Source organism: Candoia aspera, chromosome 1, assembly GCF_035149785.1.
Source record: "Candoia aspera isolate rCanAsp1 chromosome 1, rCanAsp1.hap2, whole genome shotgun sequence".
NCBI classification, from domain to species: domain Eukaryota; kingdom Metazoa; phylum Chordata; class Lepidosauria; order Squamata; family Boidae; genus Candoia; species Candoia aspera.
This window is the reverse complement of record NC_086153.1, coordinates 107,241,723-107,255,108: the sequence shown is the minus strand read 5'-3', so window position 1 is coordinate 107,255,108 and position 13,386 is coordinate 107,241,723. Positions and strand designations below refer to the sequence as shown.

At 36.5% G+C, this 13,386-nt stretch overlaps 1 protein-coding gene across 1 annotated transcript in view; it reads left to right on the top strand.

The window, feature by feature from the left end:
- LIN28B (lin-28 homolog B) overlaps nt 1-13,386 on the top strand; it is an 80,630-nt gene that overhangs the window by 41,519 nt on the left and 25,725 nt on the right. The window lies entirely within an intron of this gene.

Here is a 13,386-nt window from a genome sequence, read left to right as displayed (position 1 = left end):
GTTACATGCTTCTGAGTTTTTGATTCATCCCAGGGATGCATGTGGTACTTGTTTTAGGTGAACAAAATGAGTTTTGCAGATATTCAAAAACATGATTATGATTGTCATGTGTCAGGGTTAAGTCCTTACACTGCAAATGATCTCTCTCTCTCTCTCTCTCTCTCTCTCTGTTTATAATATTTGGATCCTGCCCTTCTAAGCCAGTTTTCCCATGGTGGTTATACATGTGTAATATGTGTCTCATAGCTTTAGTTATATGCAGAACATGGGTTCTACCCTAAGGGAAGAAGAGGAGAGATCAGAATATTATCCCCATCCCTGTTCTCATGACTCTCTACATGAGAAGTCTTGTATGCTGCATGGAACCTCTTCTGTCTATGGAGGCTTTTCTCAAGGTTTAACGTCCTGAGTTTCTAGGACTCCAGAGTCTCCATAGAAGAGTTTGTCCTCCACACATACAGGATGATGAGAACAGTGATAGAAGATGTACACAGTGAGAGAGAGAGAGAATTGTGTGTGTATCTGCAATCTAAGCATTTAATTGAAATTTGGAAATGAGTTGTACCCTGTATTTGTAGTGTTCTAGTGACATCACAGGGATTTAGTGCTGTAGAAACTGGAAGGCCATGATCTGCATATGATGACAAGCATGTAGTCATTGGTTTGTTCTGCTTGCTTGGTTTAGTTTAAAATTGTCTTTTAATGTTGTGCAATACGGTAATAACAAACCTTGTGAGTGTAAGGTAGGAACAGAGTTCCCCTGCCATGGGCTTGCAGAGAACATGGCTTATGGAGAAGGCTAAAATTAGATGTTGAAGAGAGGCAGAACTGCAAATGTAGAAACACAATGGTATTATAAATTGAGATTTCTTTTTTATTCAGTTATCAAATGGACACATTGAGTTGAACAAAATAAAAAGACCCAGCAATGATACTAGACTTACTTGCTTGGGATCTCATGCAGACATTTGTTAAACCCTTTTATGATTCTCTACACCACTTTCCTTTACAACATAATAATAATATAGCTCTCTTGCAATAAGTAACTGTTCCTATATTCTAAGATCAAAATACCTTTTGGTTTAAGGAAAGAATCACTTCCAAGCTCTCTCGTCACACAAAAAACATAGCTACTCTGCAGTTATATTTTTAAAAGCTTTTAAATATTTAATTCCAATAATTAAACATTTGCACATTCATTTTTGAACTGCAGAACATAATCCTGTGTTTATTTAACAAAAAATTATACAACTACAGTATTCAAAATTCAGCCCCCCTTCCCCTGAGTCAGTGTGTGATCAGACATGTCTTGTCCCCACTGAATAAAAGAAAATCTGTTTTGAATTATTAGGCTTTACCTCCTGATCTTTGGCCAATCCAGCAAACACCTCTAATGTATACTAAAGAATGCAAGCGTTTATTCCACCTTTCTCAAAGCCAACTGATGCAGTGGTTGATTTGCTGGACTAGGATAGGGGAGACCCACTTTTAGGTCCAGCATCAGCCATGAAACTTCATTGGAAAACTTTCAGCCAGTGAGTCTCTCCAGCCTGCTCTACTTTCAAGAGATCCCCAGGTGGGATATGAATTTAACAAAGAAGTAAAATAAATACATTTTGCTACTGTGCCTATTTGATTCCCATCTTTGTCTGTGTCTACCCACTTCTGTTCCTATCCCATTGGTCCAGCATAATTGGCATATGCTGTACTTCCTGGCACCACTGAAAAGATGTAGCACGAAACAGAGGATTAGTGGCCATTGAAATAGCACCTGGACTTGAGGAGAAGATGGAGGAGGGGTTGTGAGTATAGGATTCCTGCCTGGGTATGGTGTGTGAAATTTTAGGAAAGCATTATTACCTGTAGAGATGCTTCATGTATATGAATTTGTCAGTGGCATTCCATATTGTTGCTACAATCGCAACATGGATGTATCCTTAAAATCACCAGGAATCTAATTTGACCTGAGGAAGACCTGGGTAAAGTGGTTGGGGAAACTCCATCCATTGAAATTGTGACTGTTTACATTCTTGCCAATGTCAAGCACAGAAACCCAGGCAAACTGAGCTTAACCTGTAAAGCCATTATAATATAAGAGACTGAACAAAATCTTTACCATCTAGAGTATATGGCATGGAATTTAAGATGGTTGTCTTAAATTGTAGCTTAAATGCAAGGATCTTAAACTCATCTAAGCCAAAGAGATTGCATAAATTATAACAATGTGTTGTCTCAGAGAGAAAGAGAGAGAGAGATTCCTCATGTTTTTAAAACTCTGTGTAGGAAGATTGAGTGGGAAAGTCATTGGAGTATTACAGTAGGGGTTGGCCCATGCAAGCGAATCATGAATAGAACTGGGCTTGGATTAAGGTTTCAGACACATGGTCTCTAAAGTTTTATTTATATATCCATGGTTTCTGGAATTATGTTCTGACGGTCTGCTTCTTGTCCCCCCCCTTCCCCCCCATTTCCTCCATTACTATATTTGGTTTATATATGACTTTTATGTAAAAAGATTTTCTCAAATGGGGAAAGTTCTTAGGAAGGGTAAAGAAATTTAGTAAGCTATACTACAGAGATGGAGAGGTGACATTTTTCACAGGCTGCTAATTTTGCTAAGCTTGACAGCTCATTGTAGAAAGAAAGACATTAGAGAAAGTGGGTTGGGGGGAAGAAAAGTCTTTTTCTGTTCAGCTTTATTCCTGCCCTACATCCGGAGCCTCTTTTCACACTCCTTTTTTGTCCCTCATCCTTTTGTCTATATCCTTGTCTTCCCCATCCAGTGGGCAGCTAGAAGTCTAAACTGATCCCACGCAAAATGTTTTGGAAATTAGAGCAAGGATCACATGAAATTAGGCTTAGGGCCACAGGCTTTCTCATTCTAGTTTGAACCCTTGAGCTGGTGGTTTTCATGTAAGGCTTATATACAGGTGGCTTATATAATAGCAACACTTTGAAGATTTCCAGCAAATCTCACCTAATAATTTAATTATGCATATTTTATACAATATTAATAATACAATTGACAGTGATGAGAAGATGCAAAAGGAAAGAAAGGAAAGAAAGTAAATCAGTGATACAACCTTGATCTACAATTCCAAAAAGATTGCTCTTGAGAGCAAGACGATGTGAAATAAGCACCTTCAAGAACAGACAGAATTGGGCAGATTTCCTAAATGAAAGAAAACCATAATCCAGTCTTCTGAGAAGAAAATCCTGACTATGAACATCTTCCTTTGAAATGTTTTAAGCAATGATTTAAGCAATGCCTTATCTTTGGTCCTCATTTATTTGTACATTTAAATTTGTGTTGGTTCTCAGTGCACGCACCCTTTTGCAAATAGTACATTAGTGAAAAAGTTATTTAAATGTGGTTAGTTTCGCAAGGAAATCACTTACGTGGCTCAGAATTGACCAGATCTGGCTTTAGCTTTTGGTCACTTTAAACACTGATCAATTTACTTCAGAGAGTTTGGAAAACAATAGCAAACCTACATACTGCTTTCATTTCATTGCTGTCAATTAATGCACAAGTTGCTTTGCTTTCTACTGTGATGAATTGTTGCTTAATTGATATGAGAGAGTTAAATTGCTTTGTCCATTGAACACTTGATTTAATTCAGAATGAACTTACCTTTTCCCCTTGGTATTGACCTAAAAGAGTTTAGGGAAATGCATTTTATTAGCATGTGCATCAGACAGGCCTCTATCCATCTCTCTTTAGCAGCTGCAAAACTTATGTTAATATCAATAGTTATGTATTTGGAACTTTTCTTTTTCTACTTGCCTGTACATTAAAGCAGGGATCGCTCTAGAATCTGAGGGAGCAAAGAAGGGGATTTCTAATTATGAGGAGTAGTGGATCCTTTAGAAAACTGCAAGTCATGCCTTCAGCTATATTTCCTCCTTTGGAAGAAAGAGTAGTACAACAATAAAACAAATAATCGTAATTTTGGGAAGCCAACCCACAATTCCTGCATAATCAATCATTCTTCATGTCTGTAACTTAAGGGCTGCCGGGATACCCCCACCCCCCACCTCCAATTCAATAATAAAGCTCAGTGGGTGGCCTGGATGGCAATCCCCTATTTATCAAGCTGACTTACTTCAAAATGTTGTCACAATCACAACACATACTCATGAGCTCCATAGAAGACAGACCAAGGGTAAATGTATTATTTCATAACTTTAAAATCACTAAATTAATTTTGGAGGTGGCCCATGGGTCAATGAAATTGCTTTTCTAAAAAAATTCAAAAGAGTTTTATCACCTTTTCTGATTCATTTTGCCTCTTTGGGATTGTGTTTACTGTGCTAGCACTGCATTTTGAAAAGATGCTTGTTTTTATGCCTGCAGCCCTTAGGAGGGAGGATGAATAGTTGTTAAAAACAGCTAAAATAGAAGAGTTTTCTCCTTCCTGGCAAGCTAGATTGGCCTGCTTTGAATACTGTTGGATCTGTGCATATTTTTAAAGAAACCAATGTTTGGAAATTCAAAGCATGGAAGTCATATCACTTATAGCTGAACACTTCAGCTAACATGGCTGGATGGAAGCAAAGTAATATACTTTACTCTGGAAATAGTTTTAAAGATGCATTTATTTGCATACATTTGTACACCCTGTCCTTCTAGTGCTAGTACCCACTCAGAGAAACTAATAAGGATTAAAACTGATACAACATTTTAAAAATTGCAAAGTAGTTTACATAATATAGACTAATATTTCAAATTTGCTCCAATTTCTGTCCCTCCCCAAAGGAGTTGTTTGATTATCATTTTAATGAACATATTATAATTCTATGCTAGTCACTTTAAACACGTTTTTAAATATGACTAGTTTAGCACATTTCTGTAACTATAATGGGTTTGTTCTGTCTTAAGACTTGTTTTGTCAGATTTTAGAATTTGCTTTTTAGTGGCTTCTATTGTAGAAGAGAAATCTTTCAGGGATGAATTGATAGTCCAGATCTTCTGCAGCCTGTTTCTTCTAACCTCTGACCTCTGTTCCTACAAGGTCAACATTTTAGGGCAGGAGATTAAGATAGTTTCAAGACTGGAATAGGAACTGCAGAGGAAAAAATAGCTAGCACATTTTGGTTGAAAATAGTCTTCAAACAATTTTTTATAAATAGTTTCAGACTAATAAGCTAATTGTAATGCATTTTTCAAAGATACGTATACAGATTGAGATTAGGATGGAAGTCATTTTGCTTTTCTTGAGACACAGAGTTTATTAGCAGCATCATAAAGAGGATTTTGTGTTTGCACATGTGTGTGTGTGTTAAGCAATGTGCAGTATAGCTAGGAATCTGGTCTTGCAACTTCTTGTTACCCAATTACTTTTCCCACTCATTAGCTGTAGCACTGACACTAGTCACTGCATTTCCAGGTTTCCTAAGATAGTGTGCTATAATTGCTTAAATGTCTAATAATTAAAACAAGGCCTCTTCAGTTGCTGCTGCACAAATGCTTTCTGTGTAGTCCTGGTGTTTATAAGAATCATTTTAAACAATGCCGGCTTTTCTGTAGAAATATAAAGGTTAAAAATAAGTGTTCACCCATCAGCATAATTGTGATTAAGGTATGTTCTGCAATTGTGTGTGTTTGTGTGAATGTACATCAGCACACATCTGTACATCAGAAGAGATTGTAAAAATCAGATGCAAAAAAAACTAGCTCCCTTTTACACATCTTAAATGTGAATAAAATATGTTCCTGTTTTGCATAACTGAATAGGCAAATAATGTGTAAAAATATGTCCTTTTTGCCTATCTCTGAGGATTTGAGGGACATTGTCATAGTGCTGAAATTTACTAATATGTTTCTAGATTATTTCAAGTTTCATAAAGCTGATCTGTTGTGCACATTAAATACCTCTGTCATAATGTTGCTGAATAGCCTTTTGGAAGCTGCTGCTTCCCTAGCAGCCTTCCTGTTTCTCTCCCATTTGCAATATGGTGTGATGAAGACAGTTGGGAGCCTTTCAAAAGAATGATAAGGATTACTGCAATAAGATGCATAAAGTGGTCTGAATTCTTGGAATGTTCTTTACACTTCCTCTTTTTGCTGTAAGTAGAAATATTTGTGTTAGTCCCACCATGTGGTGAAAAGCCAGTTGGATAGAGCAAAATTATGTAGTAGAATGAGATAAGTTGGGACTCAGGGAGTAAATATATTTGATAAATAAATTTAAAACAAGATTAAACCAAGCTTCAAATTTTGTACACACCTTTCCTGAACCAATATGCATTACAGTAATTGGTTGCTTTAGCAACAACAAATGTCTTTGTTGTTTTGATAGTGGTCATAAACATTCATAATCTGAAAAAAAAACTTGGACTACAGAGCTTCCATAGTTAAAAGGCATGAAACAGGAGTACTGGAGGATTCTGGAGAAATACAGGCTTCTATCCTAGCACCTAATGCCAACATGCCATTCCTGGAGTCTAGCGGAAAGTTCACAGTGATCTAATAGGTATAATAAATCACTGGGTTCTTTCCAGTATAAATAATTAGGCCATATTTTTAAAGTAGAGATGTCTTCCTTCCTTCTCCTCTCCCCTCCCCTCCCCTCCCCTCCCCTCTTTCTTTCTTTCTTTCTTTCTTTCTTTCTTTCTTTCTTTCTTTCTTTCTTTCTTTCTTTCTTTCTTTCTTAAGTCTCTTAACAAGTCACTGATTAATACGTCATAGATTTCGTTTAAGAGAAGTACAGATTTTAATATGTTTGTCACATTTGGATTTAATTTTAAATCAAGCTATTTTTTAAAACAAATTGTCACAATAATTGAAATACTGCTTTTCCTATCAGACTTTCCATTTTATGGTCCTTACTAGTTCATCCTAAACCTCTTTTTCAAGATGTCTTTAAAGAAGCCCATTCGATCAAGTTATCAAAATGAGGATATACATTCTTCAAATGTTTGGGTTTCTTTTTCAACGATCTCAGATGGTGACTTGATTTTGTTATGAGAGATGTATGGAAAGTAAGAGATTAGTTAGATTTGACTGTTTATGATTTGTGTACATGTTGGTATCTTTCTGTGGATGTTTATAAAAGTTTAGAATTTTTGAAAACGGCTTCAGAAATCTTTATAAAGGGGTGAGGGGCTTAATAATAAAACATTGGCATTACAAAAATGGGCATTTGAAGAGTATTAATGAAATTGCAAAAATATCTCTATTTAAGAATGGCTCTAGTATTTTTCTTACAATATGTAAATCTCAGTTAATTTTGAATTCCACCAACATATATTAGGTGTACAGTATTTCCAAAGTTTCAGTTTGTCTTTCTTGTGCCACCTACTCTGGCATTTTGAAAAAATTGTGGAAACGAACAAAGTCATTTTGGTTATAATTTCGCTGATATAGCACTTTCCCTGATAGAACTTAAAAACACAGGGAAGCATGATTTGTTATTGAAGCATTCATTCTTGAAAAATGATTTGTTACAGATCATGTAAGCTTCCAAGCTAAATATAGCTCTAGTTGGTGAAAACACAAGAGTGGTTCTCACCTATAATAGAAGCATCTTGTAAAGAAGTGCAGAAAAAAAGTTTTCATAAGCCATTCTAATCCAAGAGTTCAAAGAATTTCTCTGTTTACTCATGAGTCCAACAGTACCCCCAATTAAAGATGGCATAATAAAGTATTTTTGAAACCCAAAGAATTACAAAAATGGTTGGTGACATGACAGAGAGTTAATGAAACCTGGTGATTAAATGTAAAATGTGCTTTTAAATTTTTTTTCTAGTCGCCTGCTAGTTTGGGAGCCAATCAGGTTAGGTGAACGTAACATTTTGGGTATGCCACACAGTATTTCTGTATCAGTGAAACAAAAACTTACTTCTGATGCATGCAAGAGTAGGACATATGGAAGGAAATACTGTGCTATATAGCGGGCTAGTATGTACTTGCAGACTATTTATTCCACATACAAAGATATTCCACCTTAACACGTCTGCAACTATCAGAAACGAGGCTACTGAAATAAGTATGCTGAGAGTTTGCAGAACTGATAATATAAAGGTATGTGAAAAGTAAATATAAACAAATAATTGGGAAAGAGGAGGTCCCTTTGGGGGTTTTTCCCCTCCTTCCTCCAAAATGCTCAAATGCGAATCTACTGCATCTATTTTCATAAACTTCATGTAATAATGAGCACGTGACAGGGCAAGCGTGTTGCTGGGTCAAAAGAAGCTCTCGTTTTTGGATTGCCTCCTAGAATAATTAAATACAGAGTTTTGTCTTTTGATATCCTCACAACTAAACCAATTTTAATGTTTTTCTGTCTTGCCATGTGTGTAGATGACTGATTGATAGACAGATGAATTAAAAGCCTGTTAAATGCCTTTCACTGAAATAAAATCATTTGAAATGCCAATTGGTTTCAGTATAGAGGGATTATTCTTGATATGTTAGAACAACATAATTTCCCAGAACAATTAAACATTTAACATTTGCTATATTTTAAGTACAAAGTTTTTTTTAACTTTTAAGCATTCTAAATTACCATGATTTTCAAATCTGAGGAAGAGGAAAAAAGGTAATATAAGTTACATATAAAGGTTTTGTTTTCGTTTTTAGTATGTATTTATTTACTTATTGCTACTACTTGTTCTCTACGATTATGTTTTGTTGGTTGTGAAAGTCATTTATGAAAAGAAAGGATATTTCAGAAGATCAGGAAACAATTTTCTCAGCATGATTGAAGACCTGAGCATGGTGAGATGTAGATAAGGCATCTCATAGATTTATAGGAGATGCTTAAAGGCAGCAGACCCTGATAAGAGCTTTGCTCTTGTGGTCAAATGTGGCCATAACAGTGAACTCCTGGACACAGACAAAATATGTAGTCTGGAAACAATATAATGTAAATTTCTGGCTTCTTAAGGGATGTTAAATGACCACTTTGAAGGGGGGAGGGATGCATATTTCTCAAAAAAGCAAGGGTGTTGATCACAATCCATACTTGTTGTTTCAGTTTAGAATTAAGTGGGCCACCATTGGCAAAACAGATCTCACTCCCCTTCAACCTCCCTCTGTTCTCACCGTCTGCACTGGGAGTTTGGGGCAGGGCTGAAGGGAGAAAAGAAGAGATGAAGAAGTCCTTTTGTGCAAGCAGAAGTATCGTTATATGAAGTTGGAGGAAACAGATTTTTAAAAGCTGATATTAAATGAGGAAAGCATTCCAATTTATATATCATGTGTCTTTCATTCACATTTCAGTCTTGGAGGAAAGTTAAAACTCAGACATTAAAAAATGTATTATTAAAATATCAAACTTTCGATTGTATATTAAAAACAAAGATATGCAGGATTGCCTCTCCCTGAAGGTATCTGCCCATTCCACCAGATGGGGTAGAGTGAACATGCTCCAGGTCCCTTCCCATAAATGTTACCATTTAGTAGGATCTAGGAAGTGTGCCCTTTCCATAGCAGCCCCTGCCCCATGGAATACCCTTCCCCTTGAGATCTGGCAGCCCCCCCCCCCCGCTTAACCTTTTGGAAGACAGGAAAGAGCTGGCTCTTCCTCCAAGTTCTGGGATAGAGTGTGTTGGAATTTGAAGATAGTGGTATTGCTTGCATCAAAGGAGATCGATCGTGCTGCCGGTTTTATTGCTTTTTTGTTTTTATTGTTTTTATGATGTTTGGTTTTATGCAACTGTTGGGAGGCTCCCAAAGTTGTGTTTCCTAAGTCAGACAGCCATAGAGGTCAAACAAACAAACAAATGTTGTCCATAAGATCTGATGTCCTAAGCAAACATATACAACTATTTACTCCAGAGTCGTCATATTCAAATCAATAAGGTTTAATAGCATTTTCTGCAAGAAGTCCGTCACTGACCTGCAAACTTTGTTACTTATTCTATTTTTACCAGAAGTCTTTTATTTATAGAAAAAGGCTAAAAATGTGGGCAGATATCAGTAGCCTTCGGACCAGACATAAAATCACAGCCATGAGCTACAGGCAGGTATTCCAAAAAAGATACTACTTGCCTGGGTCTTGCATTTATATGAACAGAAAGAAGGCAGGAAAATGTATGCATACTCAGGGAAATAATTTAGACTAGCTAAATGAACATTTGTCATTAAAGCTTTTAACAAAGTCCAGTCAAGATTGGGGAAGGGAAGACAGTTATTTGGAGTCAGGCTTAGCCTCTGAAAGCAAAACTGAAAACAGGAATAACACTTCATGGTAACCAGAGTTATTCGTGGTAAATAAGTAGAAGAGACGCTGCCCTATTCAGGTTTGGGGGTGTTAAAATGCAAGCAGCTGGTATTTCAATGCAGGAAAGTCATTTATGAAAAGAAAGGATTTTTTCTTTAATAACAATAATAATTTAAAAAGTAGGTTGCAAGATTGCAGAATGGAAGGTCCACCGTGAATGGCAGTGGGGCAGAGCTCAGTGTTCATAAAGGGGAAGGAATTAAGCCATGTAAAAATGCCACAAATTTCCTGTACAGCCAGCACCCTTCACTGGAGGGATCAGGATTCCGAAACAATGCAAGTTCCACAATGCTCTTTCAGTTAGTAAGGGCTGAAATGTCCTTGTAATATGCCAGGCCAAGGACAGAAAGCTTAAAAGTTACTGTGCAGGTTCTGATTAGGAAATCATGGACTTTTTGCTGGAAGATTCTCATCTCTTTTTTGACCTACGGAACAGCTTTGTTTGCTTTATCAGGAAGGAAATTTCTGCTCATGGGTCTCTTTGACATAATAGATGGCAGACCTAATAACTTTAGCTTGGACTATTTATTTATTTATGAAAAATGTAAAAGAAACATGATTTTAAATGTCATCTTTTAATGACCTATTGTTTGAGAATTTTGTCTGGCAATTGCCAAGGCCACTGGTTAATATAATAATATTGAGAATGATTGTGGAAGTAAAATACCAGTGTAGCTTTTCTATAGATGATCTGACTGTTTTACTCTCTTCCAAAAACCTTTTGTACTATTTGGACAGTAACTGCTGGGTCAGCTGAAGCAGATGTCATTGCCAACTTGACAACAGAAGCATAGCAATAGTGTTATAGTTAAAACCACTGATAAGGTCTAGTACAGTCGTGCAACTCACCACTGAACCAGTTAGAAGAAACATTCGAAGGCAGTCTGTCACAGATGTGAACATATTTTAAAAATCAACATGAATATTTTGAAAACGGGAGGAAAAGACAATGTGAAATATCTCAGTGAAATATAGCAATTGCTGAGGCAATTCCTACTACTAACTGCCACAGTAGCACATGGATTCTGAAAGATGGAAAGTAAGTAGTGGAGGACTGCTGTAGCTTTGGACCTAACAGTATGCATGACACAAGTAGGATGTATGACTTTTCACTTCTGGCCCCTTCTTATCTTGGTTTTATTCCTTTATAAATTAAAAAAATACCTATTGATTACAGTTGGGAAAAGATAATAATGCCCATGGGCTGGTATAGTTTTTTCCTATTTTGGTTGGGAAAGTGCTTTCAGAATGAGAGGACTTTCAATCTGGCAGATGTGGGCCCTCTCCTGAGCTCACCCTGACAGTTCCCATCTCACCTTTTTGCCCAAACTGCTAGTGGAACATTGACAGCAGAAGGAGGTTATCTTGTTGTGTAGCTCCCGAGCCCTTCTCCTATAGATCATTGAGTGGCATGCTTAAAGATTAATTTTTGAATACCTCTGGCTGAGATTATATATTAGCTTTTGTGAAGGGAAACTATTTTAAAATACAGATTTATTCATTATATTTGAGGGTTTTTACGTACATCTGGTTTGTTATCCTTAGTTTTAAAACTTTGCTTTCAAACTGATTTCTGTGAGGTTATAGATTATAAATCTTTTAAAACAAAGAGCAAAGAGAAATATAACTCCAAGTAGGCCAGTTGTCTCTGCATGCAGACCTAGTTGAATATTATTTTTCAGTTACAAGGTACCAGGTAATACATGTTACCATGGAAACTAGTATGCCTTTTGCGGAGCAGTTCTGTGTTCTCATCAGAGCACTTGATTGGAGGAGCGTTCACGCCAATCAGAATGGCCAGCTAATCCTATCTATTCATCTCCTCCTCTTTTCTTGCAGAGGGAGTTAAAATATGGATGAGCCAAACTGCTCATCCAAATGACCTACAGATTGAGGACATAGAAGAAGTCTGGGTTTCTTAGATCCCCTTGCATGTCCCCTACCTCCCAACCCCTTTCCACTGTTCAGATTTCCCCAGTGTAGAAAGGGCCAGCCTCACAATTAGCTGAGAGTGGGAAATCAACGTTAGAAAACCCCTCCACTGCAGAAGGAAATGTGAGGAATCCAAGTGTCCTAAACAAGTAGTCACAACATAGTAGGGCACTGTTAATAAAAAAGTTAACATTAGATGCATGAAATCATACATTTACAATAGAAGGATATATAACTGTATACAACTGTATTTCTAGCAGCGAACCCTTCTAGTCAACACGGTCTTCTGTAAACCAAAGAAACACACCACATTATTCAAAGTTTTATTGTTCTACGTTTTCCAGAAAGGATGCTTATTTTTGATAGCAGTGGCTAAAAACACAGAAGCAGTATTTGGGCAGAATTACTTTTCATTTTAAATAACACCTTCTACTAAGCATTTGATAACTTTCAAATTTGCAAATATTTGTTTCCTTGTATTTGCTGAAACATGCTTTTGATCATAGCAGTCTATATGAAATCCAGTGGAAATACCTGAGGAGAGAATCTTTTTTGTTTGAAGAATGTGAATGATGAGCCAGTCATTCATTGTTTAAGCTATACTATTTTTCTATAATGCCATAGTATAGGTCCATAGGGCATCATGGATATTTGTATGTGTGTCTGTGTGTATTCATTCATTTGTTCCTTCATTCATGATGACCTGTGGACCTCTCTCTGTGTGTGTATATCTGTTGAATATATTCCTGTCTGGCAAGTTCTGATTCAGGAACAGCTCTTGTTCCCTCCCTCCCTCGCTCTGTAGCAAATATTGATCTATCAGGCTTCAAGTCAGGACAAACTTTAACTGCAGTTTGTCAGTCACATAATAAGCTATGGAGATACTTTGTACCACATGTTTTCTTTAAAAAATGTTGTTCTAATGGATTCCTTTCTGTCTTTCACTAAGAATTAAACCAAAATTTTGGATAAGGGGGATTGCCCTTCTGCTATTTTCTATAGTTTTTCCTCAAAGCAAGTTAGACCCCATGAATTTCTGAGCATTTAAATGAAACCAATCTAACAAGCACATAAACAAGGATGGGGAAAGAGTTGGCAAGCTTATTCATAAAGCTGGGAATAACTGCTCAAATTTTGTAATAAAATATTTTGGATATATCACAGAATAAAATGATGTTTCTTTCTGTTTTGCTTTTGATATATACATATATATGTACTCAGGAAG